This window comes from Choristoneura fumiferana, chromosome 7 (assembly GCF_025370935.1).
Source record: "Choristoneura fumiferana chromosome 7, NRCan_CFum_1, whole genome shotgun sequence".
Classification (NCBI taxonomy): domain Eukaryota; kingdom Metazoa; phylum Arthropoda; class Insecta; order Lepidoptera; family Tortricidae; genus Choristoneura; species Choristoneura fumiferana.
Genome location: NC_133478.1, coordinates 532,153 through 549,521, shown reverse-complemented (window position 1 = coordinate 549,521; position 17,369 = coordinate 532,153). Strand labels below are relative to the sequence as shown.

The following is a 17,369-nucleotide window of genomic DNA, read 5'->3' as shown; positions in this document are numbered from 1 at the left end:
TGAGTATCAAGCAAAAAGGGGAAAAAAGCACGTTTGTTATATGGGAGCCTCCCTTGAATATTTATTCATTCGATTTTTATTTTGTTATAGCGGCTACAGTAATACAGAATCTGTAAAAATTTCAAGTGTCTAGACGTGGTCTAGACAGAGCCCTGTGACAAACGGACAGACAGACGGTGGAGTCTCAGTAACAGGGTTCCGTTGGCACTCTCTGGGTACGGAACCCTAAAAAGTAATGAAAAAATTAAGGATCACTCACTCGTCATGTTTAATGATCACGAATAAACAATTTAAGTACGTCTGTTTTGCCTTCGCCTCGTGACCAAATAATAATAATAATAATATAGATCTAGATTATAATATAGATAATAATAATAATTATTATTATTTTGCCCTCTTGTTCTGAGAGGAGGCCTGTGCCCAGCAGTGGGACGCATGTAGGCTGGGATGATGATGATGATGATAATTATTTTAAAACAAAAAACAAATTAAAGAACTAAAGATAATAAAATTAAATACTTAAGTATAATAAAATAAAATTATTTTTAATTTAAAAAAAATATATTCGCCAAAATTCGGCACAGTAATTAAAATCGGTTCAGCCGTTTTTGAGATATTAAACTTTGAAATGATAATGTCGGTGGCTGTCAACTTATCTAAGTTGGTTGGTGACTTGTTGCGCCTATTTTGCGTGATTGGCTCTAGACCCTAATTCATGCTGCCTAGTTACTGGTTGAAACCTAGCATCCTTAACGTTGCCGACTACTTCCAGATGCACATTATTGTATTTTTGTATCTCACTATATTGTTCAAAACCAGTATGCTTGCTAACTTTCACGATACCTATAAAGTAGACATAAAAATAATCATAAATCATAAAAGTCGACACGTAGGTAGCAATGTAATGTTTTAATGACTCAGGCCCTGTTACTTTCCGATTATTGTTTGGTGCAGACTTATAACAATTAGTGTAAGTTACATATAAAACAAAGTTGGTATTTAGTATTATTTGTCGAACATTGGTAGTATGATCGATTTAAGGAATTTATTTTTCTCATAAGAATATTAACAGTTCACTTACATGAGAAATTTAACAATTATAATCTAATATACATAGTGAGATAAGCCGTGGTGGCCTAGTGGTTTGACCTATCGCCTCTTAAGCAGAGGGTCGTGGGTTCAAACCCCGGCTCGCACCTCTGAGTTTTTCGAAATTCATGTGCGGAATTACATTTGAAATTTACCACGAGCTTTGCGGTGAAGGAAGACATCGTGAGGAAACCTGCATGCGAAGCAATTCAATGGTGCGTGTGAAGTTCCCAATCCGCACTGGGCCCGCGTGGTAACTATGTCCCAAGCTTTTCTGAGAGGAGGCCTGTGCCCAGCAGTGGGACGTATATAGGCTGGGATGGATACAGAAAGAAATGGTACTTACCTAACTAAATTACGTTTTTTTTTTTATTTTCTTTGTACTATAATTAACTATACTTCTAATAACACTAGCACCTATGGATGATGTGTGCCTAAATGTACATACGAAATTTTCCGGAATAAATATTTTGAATTTAAATTTATGATACAGAAAAACATAACAGAATTACAAGGTATAGAAACAAGATAGAAACAGTATTTTACGTGGTCGGTGGTTAACTTAACGTTAAAAGTAGGCAGGCTGGCAAAAATAAAAAAATAAAATCAGGACGAGTCCAACTTTGTAGTTAGCACTTTTTGTTGTTGTAACTTTTTGAATTTACTTAATTCCCTCTTTTGTACAATAAAGAGTATAAACAAACAAACAATTTACAAAATGGTGCACAGCACACGGCGAACGCGCTTTGTAGTGATGTAAAAGTTATGTTTCAAATTCTTGATGTTCGAAAGGATCATCTGGAACGACCCGGAAGACACAAATTAAAAATTCACGAAAATGGTAAAAAAAAACCTATGTACTGTAAATTTCAATTTCATCGGTCCAGAAGTATAACCATTATTCTGTGGTATAACAAAGAGCCACAATAAAAGATGTATGCATGGCCTTATGTTAAATCATGAAGTCGTCTATATACATTTTTGTATTTTAGGCCCTATATCTTTGACTGTCCAACGTGTTCTAAGTTTCAGTTCGTTTGCAGCACTAACAGGCCAGTGCGCAATGGACCGCGTCAGCTTCCTCGTCAATGGTGAACCGCATTCAGGTATTGGGAAACAGATGGATCCTTGGCTGATATGATGTCTTGGGGTTATTGAAATTCTATGTATGTTTCAGTCGGGAACGAAGTGAGCTCAGACGTATCACTGCTGGACTACCTGCGTATCGGCATCGAGCTACGCGGCACCAAGTACATGTGCCGCGAGGGCGGCTGCGGCACCTGCGTCGTCGCCGCCGCGCGCGACGGCCGCGCGCCCTCAGCCGTCAACTCGGTCAGTGCGCGTGAGTCCAGCAGCAGTGAGTTAGCCTCGGGCTCGCCCGCTCTCTCACGGCATGTTTGCGCAGTGTCTGGTGGCGGTGACGTCGTGCCAGGGCTGGGAGGTGGTGACGGTGGAGGGGCTCGGCGGGCGCCTGCGGGGCTACCACCCGCTGCAGGTCGCGCTCGCCGAACACAACGGATCGCAGTGCGGACACTGCTCGCCAGGATGGGTCATGGCTATGTACAGGTACAGTATCAGCTATCAGGGAAGAAAGTGAGAATAAAACTATACATAAACTGTCCCAGACCTACTGATACTTTTCTGTTCTGTAAGAAGAGATCAGAAACTAGATGAGAAATATAAAGAAAGTTCATAATCACACACGCCCCGCCAGAACGTTCTGATTGCCGATGCTGTAGACTGTTGCTTCCGTTCCCATAAGCTCTATGGGATCGTCTTGGGAACTTCGGCGTCGCGAGAATTTCTCAATTATGTTTTAGGGGTTAATAGTTCAAAAAGAAAGAATAGAACCCTTTCAGGATCGCTTTGTTATTTGTCTGTAAAGACCCTTTATCTCAGGAACCCATAGAGCAGCGTTTCTTAACCTCAGGTCGCGACCCAAATTTGGGCCGCGGGTGGTGTTGGGATGGGTCGCAGGGATTCTCTGATAAATGCGTCACAAAAAATATATGTTGTTATTTTTTATATTGGACTTTGATGTCATTTTTTGCGGTATGTTAGGGTCGCGGGCTACAAATATATTAATATTAACACTTTCGCCAGTCAAAAAGGTTAAGAACCGTTGCTGTAGACTGCTTGCTGGCTGGACATTCTTGCCTATCCGGGTTAGTAGCTATTGTGACGCGTTATATTTTGTATTGCATTCTAGCAGTTCCATTTATTTTATTTTTCACTTCTCTTCTGCGTAGAACAGAATCAGCAGGTTTGTGGCCGGCCTTTAAGGGTGTGTCAGAATTTTTGTGTCAAAATGTACAGTTTGAACGACCAATACTGTGGAAACGTTCCTTGACTTCAATTGAATATTCTTAAACTGCTTCATATTTAATCATTTCTGTAAAATATTCCAAATTAATGAACTAAAATAACTTCCTTGCTCACCCGTGACCTTATGATAGTTAAGCTTATGCAAAATATGCGTGTTCATGCAGTTCCTCCACCTTCACACTGTAAGAACACACACACATCACACAAACACATCTATCACGACCACCATACCACACTGACGCGTTTCGAACTCAATCAGAACTCATCTTCAGAGTACGAAGTACAACCGTACACCATGCTACATGCACCATGGTTTTTAGACTAACAAACCACAACAACCGTTTTTATTTGTCACTGTAACTCCCTAAGTACCCACACCCACGTATATTTTTTTCCCAAACAAAACAAAACTACCCACAAAATATTAATAAATTTTAATCGTGCTATAAAACTGCCTTGAATTTTAATTTATTTACTGTCAAGGCGTGTTTTACAGACAGTCATAAAATAAAAATTCAAGGTAGTTACTCTAAAGATGAGCTCTGGTTGAGTTCGAAACGGGTCTGTGTGGTGTGGTGGTGGTGATAGATGGGTTTGTGTGATTTGTGTGTGTTCTAACAGTGTGGATCTTAACTATCATAAAGTCGCGGGTGAGCAAGGATTTTTTTTTAGTTCATTGATATGGACCTCCGCAAAGTAATGCCTGATTCAATAAATTATTCTGAATTAATTGTAGAACATTTTTCCTTAAATAATTATTTCATTAACAGCCTGCTGCAGTCTAAGAAAAAGCTAACCATGTTAGAGATAGAGCAGTCATTCGGAAGCAACGTCTGTCGCTGCACCGGCTACCGGCCCATACTGGAAGCCTTCAAGACATTCGCGAGCGATGCACCCGAGGCCCAGGTGTCTACTGGACATTGAAGACCTTAACATTTGCAAGAAAGATGGAAAAATATGTCAGAAACATGACTGTAGTGAGAGCGACTGGTGCGTCGTACAGGCTGAAGATATGGAAGTGACACCAAACATAGAAATAAAACTAAAAGACGGCAAGTTTTGGTTCAGAGTTCAATTCATTCGGGATATATTTGAAGTCTTACAGAGGTACGGCTACGAGTCCTACATGCTGGTGGCTGGAAATACAGGTAAAGGTAAGACCAGTTTTATATGACATCTCTTAGTAACTAACTCAGTTGAGTGGTCGAGTTCGTCAGTTGAGGATAAGAAGCAACTTTCGTAACTTTCATGAGAACAACCAAAGTGCCGGAATCTGGAGTTAGAGGTTGGAAATAGAGCAGGCTGTGCTGCTCACTCTCTCATCAGGCCCCTTACCTTTTAGGATATCCGCGGATGACACTGCAAGTACATTGAACAAAGAGTAAGCCAGCGAAAGAAGCTTGTATTAAAAATGTATTTACGAGTATGTAACAAAAACTTTTTTGTCCAGGAGTTTATCCAATAGATGACTATCCCCGGATCCTGATAGATGTAAGTGGGATAAGTGAGCTGAAAGGATACCGCTTTGACCAGAACATGGTGCTGGGTGCTGGAACGACGCTGTCAGACGTTATCGACATATTCGAAGCCGTAGCAAACACCGAGGGTTACTTCTGGTACTTGGAGAAATTGCGACAACACCTGTTGATGGTTGCTCATATTCCTGTCAGAAATGTAAGATATTTACTTCATCAACATCACTTCATCATCGCTGGTGGGCGTCTTACGCACCATAGATCTCTGGAGATCTTAACTTACGGAAAATGTATTTACTAACCACGGCTTTACGTAAACCTTTGTTTTCCAATAAATGTTTTTTAATGAACTAAAATAACTCCTTTGCTCACTCGAGACCTCGATAGCTAAGTTTATGCACTCCACACTGTAAGAATCACACGAACCCGTCTATCACCACCACCACTACACTGACGGAGGTGGAGGAACTGCATGAACACGCATATCTTGCATAAACTTAGCTAGCATAAGGTCGCGGGTGAGCGAAGAAATTATTTTAGTTCATTGATATGGACCTCCGCAAAGTAACGCCTGATTCAATAAATGTTTTTTGTTACTATTTTTTCCAGTGTATTGTTATTTTAGTTTCATTTGCAATGTATCGTCATTTTAGCTTAATCATATTGAATAAAGTTTTTTTTATTAACTACTTTCAGGATTTAAGAGTAGCTACACAATGAGATTATTGATGTAAGAACAGCAGTATCCGTTCATTCCGCAACTAACGTTTGGCAACCTGATTCATTTCGCAACTTTTAATTTCGCAAATTGGGCTCCACAGAAAACCAGCGTTACTGCACATAATGTCCGGCAACACATGCTGAGTGGAGACCCTTTTTGGTATCCTGCCGTGTCACCAAGTAACATAGTTTTAGTGCTAGTTTAGTCTTAGTTTTAGGTGGTACTTATGGAGCCAAAATAAACCTTTCTTTCTTTCTTTCAAACTCTAAAACTGTAAATATTTGAGGATTTATTTCAGAGCCATCGTTTTTTCCCTTTTTACCCTTTAGGTTAGTTTTATAAAAATGTTGAAATATTTCCTGTTTCAGGTTGCGAAATGAAAAGTTGCGAAATTAATCAGGTTGCCAAACTTTAGGTGCGAAACATTAGTGAACCAAGAATAGCTCACCTTTTCCGGGGTCTGATGATCATTAAACAACTTTGTTAATTCCGTTCCCGCTCAGAAGAACTTCAGGGTTGACCAGCTTTTTTTTTAATTTTAGTTGGCAACAATCGCTGGTAATCTCATGGTCAAATATCAGCACCGTGATTTTCAGTCAGACGTCTTCCTTCTACTGGAAGCTGTTGGCGCCTACATCACTATTTGTAAGTTTTTTTTTACTTATTCTAATTCCCTACGTATCTGTGCCTTCCTTTGGTAGGATAGGATTAGTAAAATTCTTTTTTTTATATATCAATTCGAACCGAAATCTAATTCAATAATCTAATCTAATAAGCCAATTCAGATTAATTCCGGATTTAAAACTACTTATACCAAAGTGATTAGCTAAACTTCAACAAACAATTACCAAACTTTGTTTAAGTTAGTGAATACACTATTTAAGTTACCCTATTTTTAAGGGGGATAAGTGACTCAGTGTAACCGAACGGAGTTAAATAAATTACTTTGTTTTATTCGGCATTTTTGCAATTTCATTGGGTTTACCCCGTATCTAAGTAGGGTGACCAAAAATATAATTATTACATGGCTTTCCTAAATTGTTTAAGCTATTCTAACCTAAACAATTTAGGAAAGTCGAATAACCCGGAAGATTGACATTTCAAAGTTCAATATTTCAAAAACGGCTGATCCAATTTTAGAAAAACAGATAAGAGTCTAAGAACCACTACATTATCTTCCATACAAATCTGTCCATCCGTTTGACCAATGAAAGAAAGAAAGAAAGAAACTAAATTTACTCCATTAGTACCACCTAAAACTATGAACTAAAACTAGCACTTAAACAATGGCCTCTCAAGCAGAGGGTTTGGTCCCAACCCAAGCTCGCATCCAGCTAGAGTAGAGAAGTGTTATTCGGGAGCAATGTACTATATTAAAGACATAATTCTATTTTAAAGAAAATCTCTGGACATGGTTCACCCTTAGCACAAGATCCCTGTACCCTGTTCCGAACTGCTGTATCAAAGATAAGTATAACAGTTAATGATAGCCGACCTCCGGTAGGAGATGGCACCTAAAGAATAAGAAGAATTAATACTTCGTAATTCATAAGATTATCCAAACAAGAAGACAAAAAAGTGTTTGTTTTTTTTAACAATATGTTATTTATTATTAATCGTATTATTGTTTAATTTCCAGTGGATTCTCGGAGTAAATATTTAAAAGTTACTCCAGAAGCATTTCTCAACGTAGATATGCGAGGAAAAGTCATACAGAATGTTTTGCTTCCACCATTGAGTCAAGAATATAGATTTGTCTCATTCAAGGTAATAAAATTAAGCCCATTACAATTTTAATAACAACCATAACTACTTATAAAATAATCAAAAATTTCTTAGATTGAATCTTACTCTTCCGGGCTGGTTAAAATTTACCAGGATCGTTATTTCCTGTTAGCAAATTTCCATTCGCTTTTTTCCCAAATGCTTTTTCTCCCACTATGGTTCACGTTAGAAGAACTTCTACTTCTGTGATTTTGGCCTAAACCTAAACTTACCTGTTTCTGTGTCGAATAAGTAAAATTGGAGAAAAACGCGATTATAATAATAAGCTTCAATACCATAATGGGGTAAAAACATTTATTTTGTGAAAAGGCTTGCTCATAAGATGTAATTAGTATTAATTACGTTAAGGAAGTATTTTGTTCAATTGATTGACATTGAATTGATTAAGTACCGAAATACAGCTTAAAACAGCATTACTCCCGGGTGTTCTTGATAATATCTGACCCCTTCTCCTACAGCTGGATATATTTCGGGCTAATTCGTGGGCCTTCTTCCTAGAAGCAACGCGACTCGGTGGCTGCTGCAACCGATTGCATGCTACCGCTATTGCTATGCATTGTACCGAATTGAATTGTGTTGCATTGTAGTTTTAATTTTCAGATTATGCCACGCACTGAAAACGCCCACGCCATTGTCCACTCAGCGTATTTGTACAAGTTAGACTCAATGAATACTGTGCTGGAGGCGCGACTGGTATATGGAGGGTTGTCTGCTCAATTCATACACGCGAGAGCTACCGAAAGGTTTCTGGTCGGGAGAAAGCTATTTGACAATATGACCCTGCAGGGAGGCATCAAAGTGTTGGAGAAGGAATTGGTGGTGGTGGAGAATCCGCCGGAACCGTCGGTGGCGTACAGAAAGAACCTCGCTGTTAATTTGTTTTACAAAGTGAGTTTTAGTTCAAGACACGTTTGATACGAAAGGTGGTTACAGTCGACAGCAGAAGTAAAGGAGTGGTTGTGGTGTTCAAAATGATCTAAACACTATCGTATTCCGCGGTAGAACTACAGTTACCGATATAGCCCGAAGAATTACGAAACAGCAGGGCTACTACGAAACTCGAAGTTCGTGTCGTACCGTCCCTCTTGCTCTCGTGTTAAATAGTATAAGTGTGAGAGGGACCGCACGACACGAACTTCGAGTTTCGTAGTAGCCCTGCTGAAGTGGCAGTGGGCGGGGCACATTGCTCGTAGCACTGATGGCCGATGGGGTGAGAATGTTCTTGAATGGCGAACATCCAACAAGATGGAGCGACGACCTGGTTAAGACCGCGGGATTGCGGTGGATGCGGAAAGCACAAGACCGGTCTAAGTGGAGAGCCTTGGGGGAGGCCTATGTCCAACAGTGGACGTCTTTCGGCTGACATGATGATGATGATAACTATCGTATTACTGTGGCAGTAGAGTCGTGTGTTGATAATTTTGAGCACCGTAACCGCTCATCGACTTCTGCTGCTGACTGTACAATAATAACCTGACCAACTTAGAAAAGGTGAAAACAATTGTAATTTCAAAGTTCAATATCTCAAAAACGGCTGAATCGATTGCAAAGAAATATAGTAAACGACCATCACAAGGAAGCTCGCTTTCATTTAAGAAAACCGTATCAATATCGGTACATTTGAGTTTGAGAGCTACGATGCTACAAACAGACAAACATTGATGCTGCCACGGGTGATTAGATGATGCTGGTATCACGACACCTGTGTACCACATAGACAAACATTGGTGGGAAATCCCATGGTAGTGGCTAAAATGCTAAGGTTAACACTAGTTACTTAAAATACTAACTATTGACTGAGTGCAATACTATCCATAGTTTTGATAGACGCACGGTCAATTTTGGTCCCTAGGGCCTGCTGCAGCTGAGTCCTGCCGGCGCCGTGGCTGCGCGCTACGCCTCAGGAGCAGTGACATTAAGCCAAGCACGTCCAGTCTCCAGCTCTCGCCAATTCGTCTCCACCAACCCTAAGCTGTACCCGCTGAACGAACCCATCACAAAGGTCGAAGCGCTGGTGAGATTTGATTTTAAAAGGCGTGCTTGGTTTAACAATAGGACGGACTCATCTTTTTCCCATGGTGTCGAGAAAGACAACTAAGAGATCTGCGAGAGTGAGAAGCAGCGCTCTTTTTTGATAGCTCTGAATTTTGGACTTTAGCACTGCGGTATGGAAAGCGAGAGTAAACCACCGCATTATTTAACTCCTCATTTTTTGAAGTCTGTTAAAAATAGATCTGTTTTGTCAAACTAATCCAACCACTTAGGAAATTAGTGAAATTTATTACCTTTTAAAAGGTTCCACCCTGGTACTTAAATGAAACAGTTTGTTCGACTGTGTATATAATAGGATTAGGTTTTGCTAAATCAAAAGTGGATAATGAGTTCTGCAAAGGGCTAAGCTACGCCAAGCTATATGTACGTTACCGAGACTTCGGGAATATCAATACACAACCATGTATGTTTGATGCTGTGTATATTTTGTGCCCTCGACTGTACTTGTATGCTACTTGTATGTTAGTGTGTCTTAGTATTATTATTTAATTTTTATTTTTCGAATTGTATATGAGTCTGTTCTTGAAATAATTTAATTTTAATTTAAGCTAGTTACTGTCATTAATTAGTACATAAGCGAAATAAGTTATCTATACGAGTACTAGTAAAAACATTCACCATAAATGGTTTGTTTCTCATGGCTTTCAGGTGCAGTGTGCTGGCGAGGCTCCGTACACGGAGGACAAACCAAGTCTCCCGCGTGAGGTGTTTGGAGCATTCGTGCTTGCCACCGTGCCGTCCGGAGACATCGATAGCGTTGACGTTGGTGACGCACTTGTGAGTCGTGCGACATTATCATGTTAACAGTATAGTACAGTGACTAGATTTACATTACTATACAAGATTCCATTTAAATAACTGAAAACCTGAAAGTAATTAAATAAAAACCTTTTACAGCAACATTAATGCTTACTATTGCTATTGCTCATTATTTCTGGTGTACAATATAGAGTCATTGTACTGTATTGTATTATAATAACACGCTTATTTATTTGTATCTGTTACAAAAAATATGCGATAATCTAATTTACTAAAAATACTTCTCACCTTAACCCACCTGTTTTGTGTTATTAACGTGTCGTATATAACTTGGTAAAAACTACCAATAACAAACCCCATATAAGAGCTAAAACGTCATTACAGATGTTATTAGAGCGTATGTTCAAATCATTGTATGATTTATAGCGTCATCCAGGAGTTGTGGCTGTCTACACGTACCAAGATGTTCCTGGAGTCAATGCGTTCACCCCGGGTGATCTTAAACTTTTATCACTTTCGCCAGAAGAACTATTCTGTTCTGGCCCTGTCAAATACAACGGACAGGTCATCGGAGTTGTGGTTGCTGAAACAAGATATATTGCCGAATATGGGGCTAAACTTGTACACGTTAAATACAAAAATGTTAGAAGACCTGTTTTTGACGTAAAAGAAGCTAAAAATGATTCGAACAGAGTGAATATGGTAGGTCACAATGAAGGTGGTGCCAAAGGAAATAACTTATTTAAAGTGATCAAAGGCAATGTGACTGTATACCAGCAGCATTTCTTTTGTATGGAGACGATAGTGTCTGTGACGAAGCCCACGGAGGAAGGTCTCGAAGCGTACACGACTACGCAGTTCCTGGATTTAACGCAAGTCATGATTTCTAAGGCACTCAAGATACCAGAAAACAAGTACGTAAATCCTTACTTATAAAGGGGAAAGTGAGTTCATTTGTTTGTTTGTAATTACACCACACCTCACCGATTTCCGTGAAATTTTGATCGCCAATACGGTTTCCGTCGCCATCGCTCAGCCGGTGGTAGCTAGTTTGGATGTTGCTAAGGCCTTTGACAGGGTGTGGCACAGGGCGCTTCTGTCAAAACTACCATCTTACGGGCTGCCCAGTAGATTGTGTTCATGGATTGCCAGCTTTGTCGAAAACCGGAGCATTAGGGTTGCAGTGGACGGTACGTGCTCCGACTTAAAACCTGTGAATGCTGGTGTTCCTCAGGGTTGCGTATTGTCGCCGACACTATTTATTCTGCATATCAATGATTTATTGGACGTTTACAGTATTCCTTGCTATGCGGATGATAGTGTACCGGCGACACTTGCTATACCGGTAGGACCAATCTCACGGGGGTGGAATTAGATGAGAGATGAAACAAACTTTGTGTCTGACCTAGATTTCGCACTGGAAAGGGTCTCTGAATGGGGTCAATTCAACCTAGTCAGGTTCGACCCCTCCAAGACACAAGTTTATGCGTTTACCGCAAAAAAAAACATTCACTGTAGCACCGCGTTTCGAGAACCTGCCTTTGAAGGTCTTAGAGAGTATTGGAATCCTGGGTGTGGATATCTCGAGCAATATCCAATTTTGTGATCATGTGGAAAATAAAGCCAAAATTGCTGCCAGGATGTTAAGGGTTCTTAATTGTGCAAAGCGATACTTCGAAACGAGCCATCGCCTACAGCTCCACAAGGCTCAGGTTCGTCCTCACTTCGTGTATTGCTCTCACCTTTGGGCTGGAGCCCCTCAGTATCAGCTGCTTCCACTTGATCGACTGCAGCGGGACAGCTCGTATTATCGGCAATCCAATACTTTCTGGGAATCAAGTTTCCTTTGGCCCTACGCAGATACGTTAGTTAGTTGAGCAGTATTCCGACGAACTCTTTGATCTCATCCCAGCTGCTAAGTTCCATCACCGTAGAACTCAGCATAAGAGTGGTTTTCCCCCGCACCATCTCGTTGATTGGTGCTCTTCCACCGTGCGGTTTAAACGTTCCTTTGTACCTCGCACATGTGAAATATGGAATGGACATCGCTGCTGAGGTTTTTTCTATCTAGCTATTATCTTAATTTAGACTTTTTTAATAACTTATTTTAGAATCGACGTGTATGTCCGTCGACTAGGAGGCGCTTATGGAGAGAAAATCACGCGCAGCAGTCAAGTGGCAGTTGCGTGCGCGCTGGTGACACACAAGCTGGAGCGACCCTGCCGCATCATACTGCCACTCGCGACGCATTACAAGGCCATCGGCAAGAGATTGCCATGTTCCACTGACTATGAGGTAAGGTATATTTTTGGGCTGAGTCGCCTTAAAGGCCAAAGACACTATGTCGCTACTTTTGTTTCATCATCCCAGCCTATATACGTCCCACTGCTGGGCACAGGCCTCCTCTCAGAATGAGAGGGCTTGGGTCGTAGTTCCCACGCGGGCCCAGTGCAGATTGGGAACTTCACACACATCATTGAATTGCTTCGCAGGTAAGTGCAGGTTTCCTCACGATGTTTTCCTTCACCGTAAAGCACATGGTAAATTTCAAATGTAATTCCGCACATTAATTTCGAAAAACTCAGAAGTGCGAGCCGGGGTTTGAACTCACGATCCTCTGCTTGAGAGGCCATAGGTCAAACCACTCGGCCACCACGGCTTCACTTTTGTGTATTTTTTTTAAATTTATTATAGGTACCTACTAAATAATTTTATAATCATGTTTTTTTAGACGACCGGATGGCTAAGTGTTTAGAAAACCTGACTATGAAGCTTAAGGTCTCGGGTTCGATTCCCGCCGGGGCAGATATTTGTATGAATAATACGAATATTTGTTCTCAGGTCTTGGATGTTTCATATATATTTAAGTATATATTTATCTATATATTATTTATGTTTATCCGTTGCCTACGAGCAGTATCCATAGTACAAGCTTTGCTTAGTTTGGGACTAGGTCAATTGGTGTCAAGTGTCCCATGAGAGATATAATATTGAGGTGCTTTAAAGGATGATGATGAATTGATGAAATAGAACCCTTATAGTATAAGGGTTATACGATCGCTAGTGTATGTTCATCTATCTGTTTGTCCGTCTGTCACAGGAAAAATTGAACCCCCGTTATCTTCAAAATCACTCAGTCTAGAAAGACTACACAAAAACTAAAAACTACCAGGTGCACAATTTCAATTTTATTTATTTATTTATTAGAGAGAAAAATTTATGTACACATATTCGATACCTACACATATAAATACATTGGATGGAAAGAATAAAAATAACATCGAATAGTATAAAGTGGGCCCCACTCAGCATAATGTTATGGCAAACCGCAACGCTGTTTTTCAGTGGGACCCATTTAAAAAAAATATATATATCGTACGGAACCTTTTTCACTCAACTTCGACTCGTACTTGCCCGGTTTTTTTTTAATAACACTCATTTTGTTCAGGTGGCTGTCGACAAATTAGGAAGAATTCAATATTGCAACGAGAACCTGTACATGGATAATGGATACTTGGTCGATGAGCCATTGTACATGCTCGCTATAGGCAACTATTACAACTGCTACACAAAGACGCGCTGGAACTTCAAATTGTTTACCGTGACTACGGACACCGCCAGCAACACGTGGTGCCGGGCGCCAGGTAAATTAAGGTCTTCTAAGGCCCTGTCGTTCTTGATCTGATACGGCCCGGCGTGGCGTCTCAGGGCCTACGCTAGCTGGCGCGGGTACACGGAGCGGGATGCGGGATGCGGGATGCGGGATAAAGGTGAACGCAGTTAGCGCTGTTCATCTATTTTTTTAAAAGGCGTCCACCTCGTGCAAGTCGCGTCAGCTACTGGAGGTTGTTAATGCTGTATCCGTGAATGATCCGAACTGATGGTCGCCACCCACCCACCGTGCACAGCATTCATTCACCGGCCGGGTGAAAACGATCGTTTTTTTATATATATATATATAAGCGGGGACAAACGAGCAGACGGGTCACCTGATGGAGAGCGATCACCGTCGCCCATGGACACCCGCAACACGAGGGGAATGTTGCTCCGGGAATGTTGCCGCAGCAAGCTGGTTCCAGATCTTCGCCGTTATTTCGTTTTTAAAACTTTTTTATTTTTATTTAGGAAAGTTTTGTTTTTATTTTATATTAGTTTTTTACTTTTTTTTTAGTTTCTAATCGGACAATAATGAAATTAGTGTACAGCATTTTCTTGAGAGTTGCGCTTCAGTACTTTGTAGATTTTTCAAGAATCCGCTTCGACTTTTGATATGTAGTTAAGTATGGCTTACTTGTACGGTAATTTGTGAAAACATATTTCGTAACGTCCACAGGTACCCTTGAAGCTATCGCTTCAGTTGAATTCATGATGGAGCGCATTGCTTACGAATTATCTTTGGATCAACTCGAAGTCAGATTGCGGAATCTAGACCCTGGCTCTACCGACCTGAGAGGGATGGCGGAGAGAGTAAAGACTGAAGCCCAGTATGCAGACAGAAGGGCGGCGGTAAACAGTTTTAATTCTCAGAACCGATGGAAGAAGCGAGGACTAAGGTTTTCTTTAATGCGTTGGCAGCCCACCGGCGGTCAAAACATCGACGTTAACTTGTCAGTTTTCCACGATGATGGCACTGTTGCCATGGTCATTGGTGGTGTCGAGATGGGCCAAGGGATCAATACTAAAGCTGTTCAAATAGCTGCCTACCTTTTGAAAATACCAGTTGAAAAGATCCAAATCAAAGCGAACACTTCGTTTATAACTCCCAATAGCTCGGGCTCAGTAGGGAGTATTACATCTATCAATATTGGAATCGGTGTTCAACGTTGCTGTGAGGAACTGTTGCGGCGATTGGCTCCCATAAAAGAAAACATGGTTGGTGCGTCGTGGGAAGCAATTGTGAAGGCGGCGTTCGAGGCCGATGTAGACCTGCAGACGCATGGTTATGTGTCTATGGCGGATCGCCAAAAGGTGCCAGTGTTCGGTGTGACGCTCGCAGAAGTGGAAATAGACGTTCTCACCGGCGAGTGGGAGGTGCTGAGGGTTGATTTACTGGAGGATGCTGGACTCAGTGTTAGCCCGTGGATTGATATCGGTCAGGTGAGCCTTGTGACATAAGTTAAGCAAAGATAGAGAAAGAAAGAGACAAACTTTTTTTACACAAAAATAAGGTTGCGTTTGATCACAATCATGCCTAATGTTAAGCAAAGATGTGGCCGAAGATTGAGCACGCTTACCTAATAAATGTCTATTCACTCTAGATTTGAAGACGCCTAGATTGTAGCCATCAGGGAACACAGAATCTGGCTGAGCATTCCACTCCTTAGCTGCTTAGCTCCTTATTTGCAAACATACGATAACAATACTAATAAAATACGAGACAATAAAAAACTTTTGTCTTGTAGGTAGAAGGCGCGTTTACTATGGGTCTCGGGTACTGGACGAGTGAGCATTTCGTCTTCGACTCCACTACTGGGGGAACTGCTGACAGACCGCACCTGGAACTACTACGTGCCGCAGGCCAGGGACATCCCGCGGGATTTCCGCGTCTATTTCAGGAGCAATTCTTATTCAGAGCCCCGTCTTTTTGGCGCCAAATGTGAGTTTGGGAACACCAAGAAATTCTTTTACCATCTTAAAGTCGCGTTTTTACGTGTTCTGAACAGTTTTCAGCGAGCAATGGTTCGTTCGTTCGGTGAATGGAAACACTTGAGCAAGTGAACGTGTTCGTTTAGTGACGATCGGTTTGTCTCGGCGAACGATTGCTTGCTAAGTTATTCATTCAGTGAATGTGCAATCTTAAATATTTACGCTATACTTTTGTAATCAACATTTTTTTTTTAAAGTTATTTCAGAGCATTCCTTTGTTTATTGTATTCTTATTTACACAAATAAAGAATCAAACACAATTGACAAACGTCGAGATAAATGCAAAATACTCATCCTTCTGCGACTCAACCAGGATTTTTATGAATCTAAGGCTGTTTATAGCATATTATAATGTTCCTTCTATAATTTTTTATAAGAATCCTTGGTGCGTTATCCGACTCGAATTTGGCCGCTACATATTCATGATTTATTTTTGTAGCAATCGGAGAACCGCCTATCTGCATGTCTGTGTCGGTTCCCTTCGCCATGCGGGAAGCCATCGTCGCCGCCAGACTCGACGCCGGCCTGCCCGCCGACCAGTGGTTTCAGATTGGTAATCCTGATTTTTGCTTGTTACTTAATATAAGTCTAGTTTAGATTTACGGGAAAAATCATGTAACTTGCACGCATCATAGCGTTTAATTAAGGCTTTGCGACTACCACTTTTTTATCGGACTAAGGTAAACAGCCGTTTAATTGAATTTATTCCTTGTTTTAGACGGACCTTATACCAGAGAAGCTATACAATTAGCAACAGCAACCAAATACAGCGAGTACATGTTTCACTGACAGAAGATAACAACGCAGAATGTATCATATTACCACCAGAGTATTTCTCAAAAAGTTTTCCCGTCATGAAATTGACAAGAAATCAGTTTTGTCAAGAAATTATTAACGAGATCATAAAACATCCATCCCACTAATATTATAAATGCAAAAGTTTGTAATTCTGTTTGTTTGTTTGTTTGTTACTTCATCACGTCTAAACCATTGAACCTATTTAGATGAAATTCGGTATAAAGATAGTTAGAAACCCAGAGAAGGACATAGAGTAGTTTTTATCCCGGAAAATTGCATAGTTCCCGCCGGATAGCGATAAACGATTTACACGCTTACGGCGTTACGGGTAACGGTTAGTACTTAATAATTAAAAATGCGAAAGTGTGTGTGTTTGTATGATTGTCCGTCTTTCACGTCGAAACGGAGCGAGGGATCGTCGTAATTTTTGGCATAGAGAAAGTTTATAGGCCAGAGAGTGAAATAGGCTACTTTTTATCCCGGAAAAATGCACAGCTCCCGAAGGAACAGCGCGTGATAACCGAATTCCAAGCGGGCGAAGCCGCAGGCAAAAGCTAGTAAACTGCATAAAGAGGCGGACACACCACTACTTAAAAAACGGTGATGGTGCGGAACCGCAGTGACGTGCCGTAAACGTCAGGACTTTACCGCATGCTCTCCACCAAAAGTCGTGACTTTTACGGCACGTCACTGTAATTCCGCACCATCGGCGTATTTTG

General features: G+C 40.9%; 1 protein-coding gene and 1 pseudogene across 1 annotated transcript in view; one reads left to right on the top strand and one right to left on the bottom strand.

Moving 5' to 3' along the window:
• The window catches only part of LOC141429464 (xanthine dehydrogenase-like), a 57,227-nt gene that overhangs the window by 23,352 nt on the left and 16,506 nt on the right, over positions 1-17,369 (bottom strand). The window lies entirely within an intron of this gene.
• On the top strand, positions 2,153-16,641 carry LOC141429458 (uncharacterized; annotated as a pseudogene).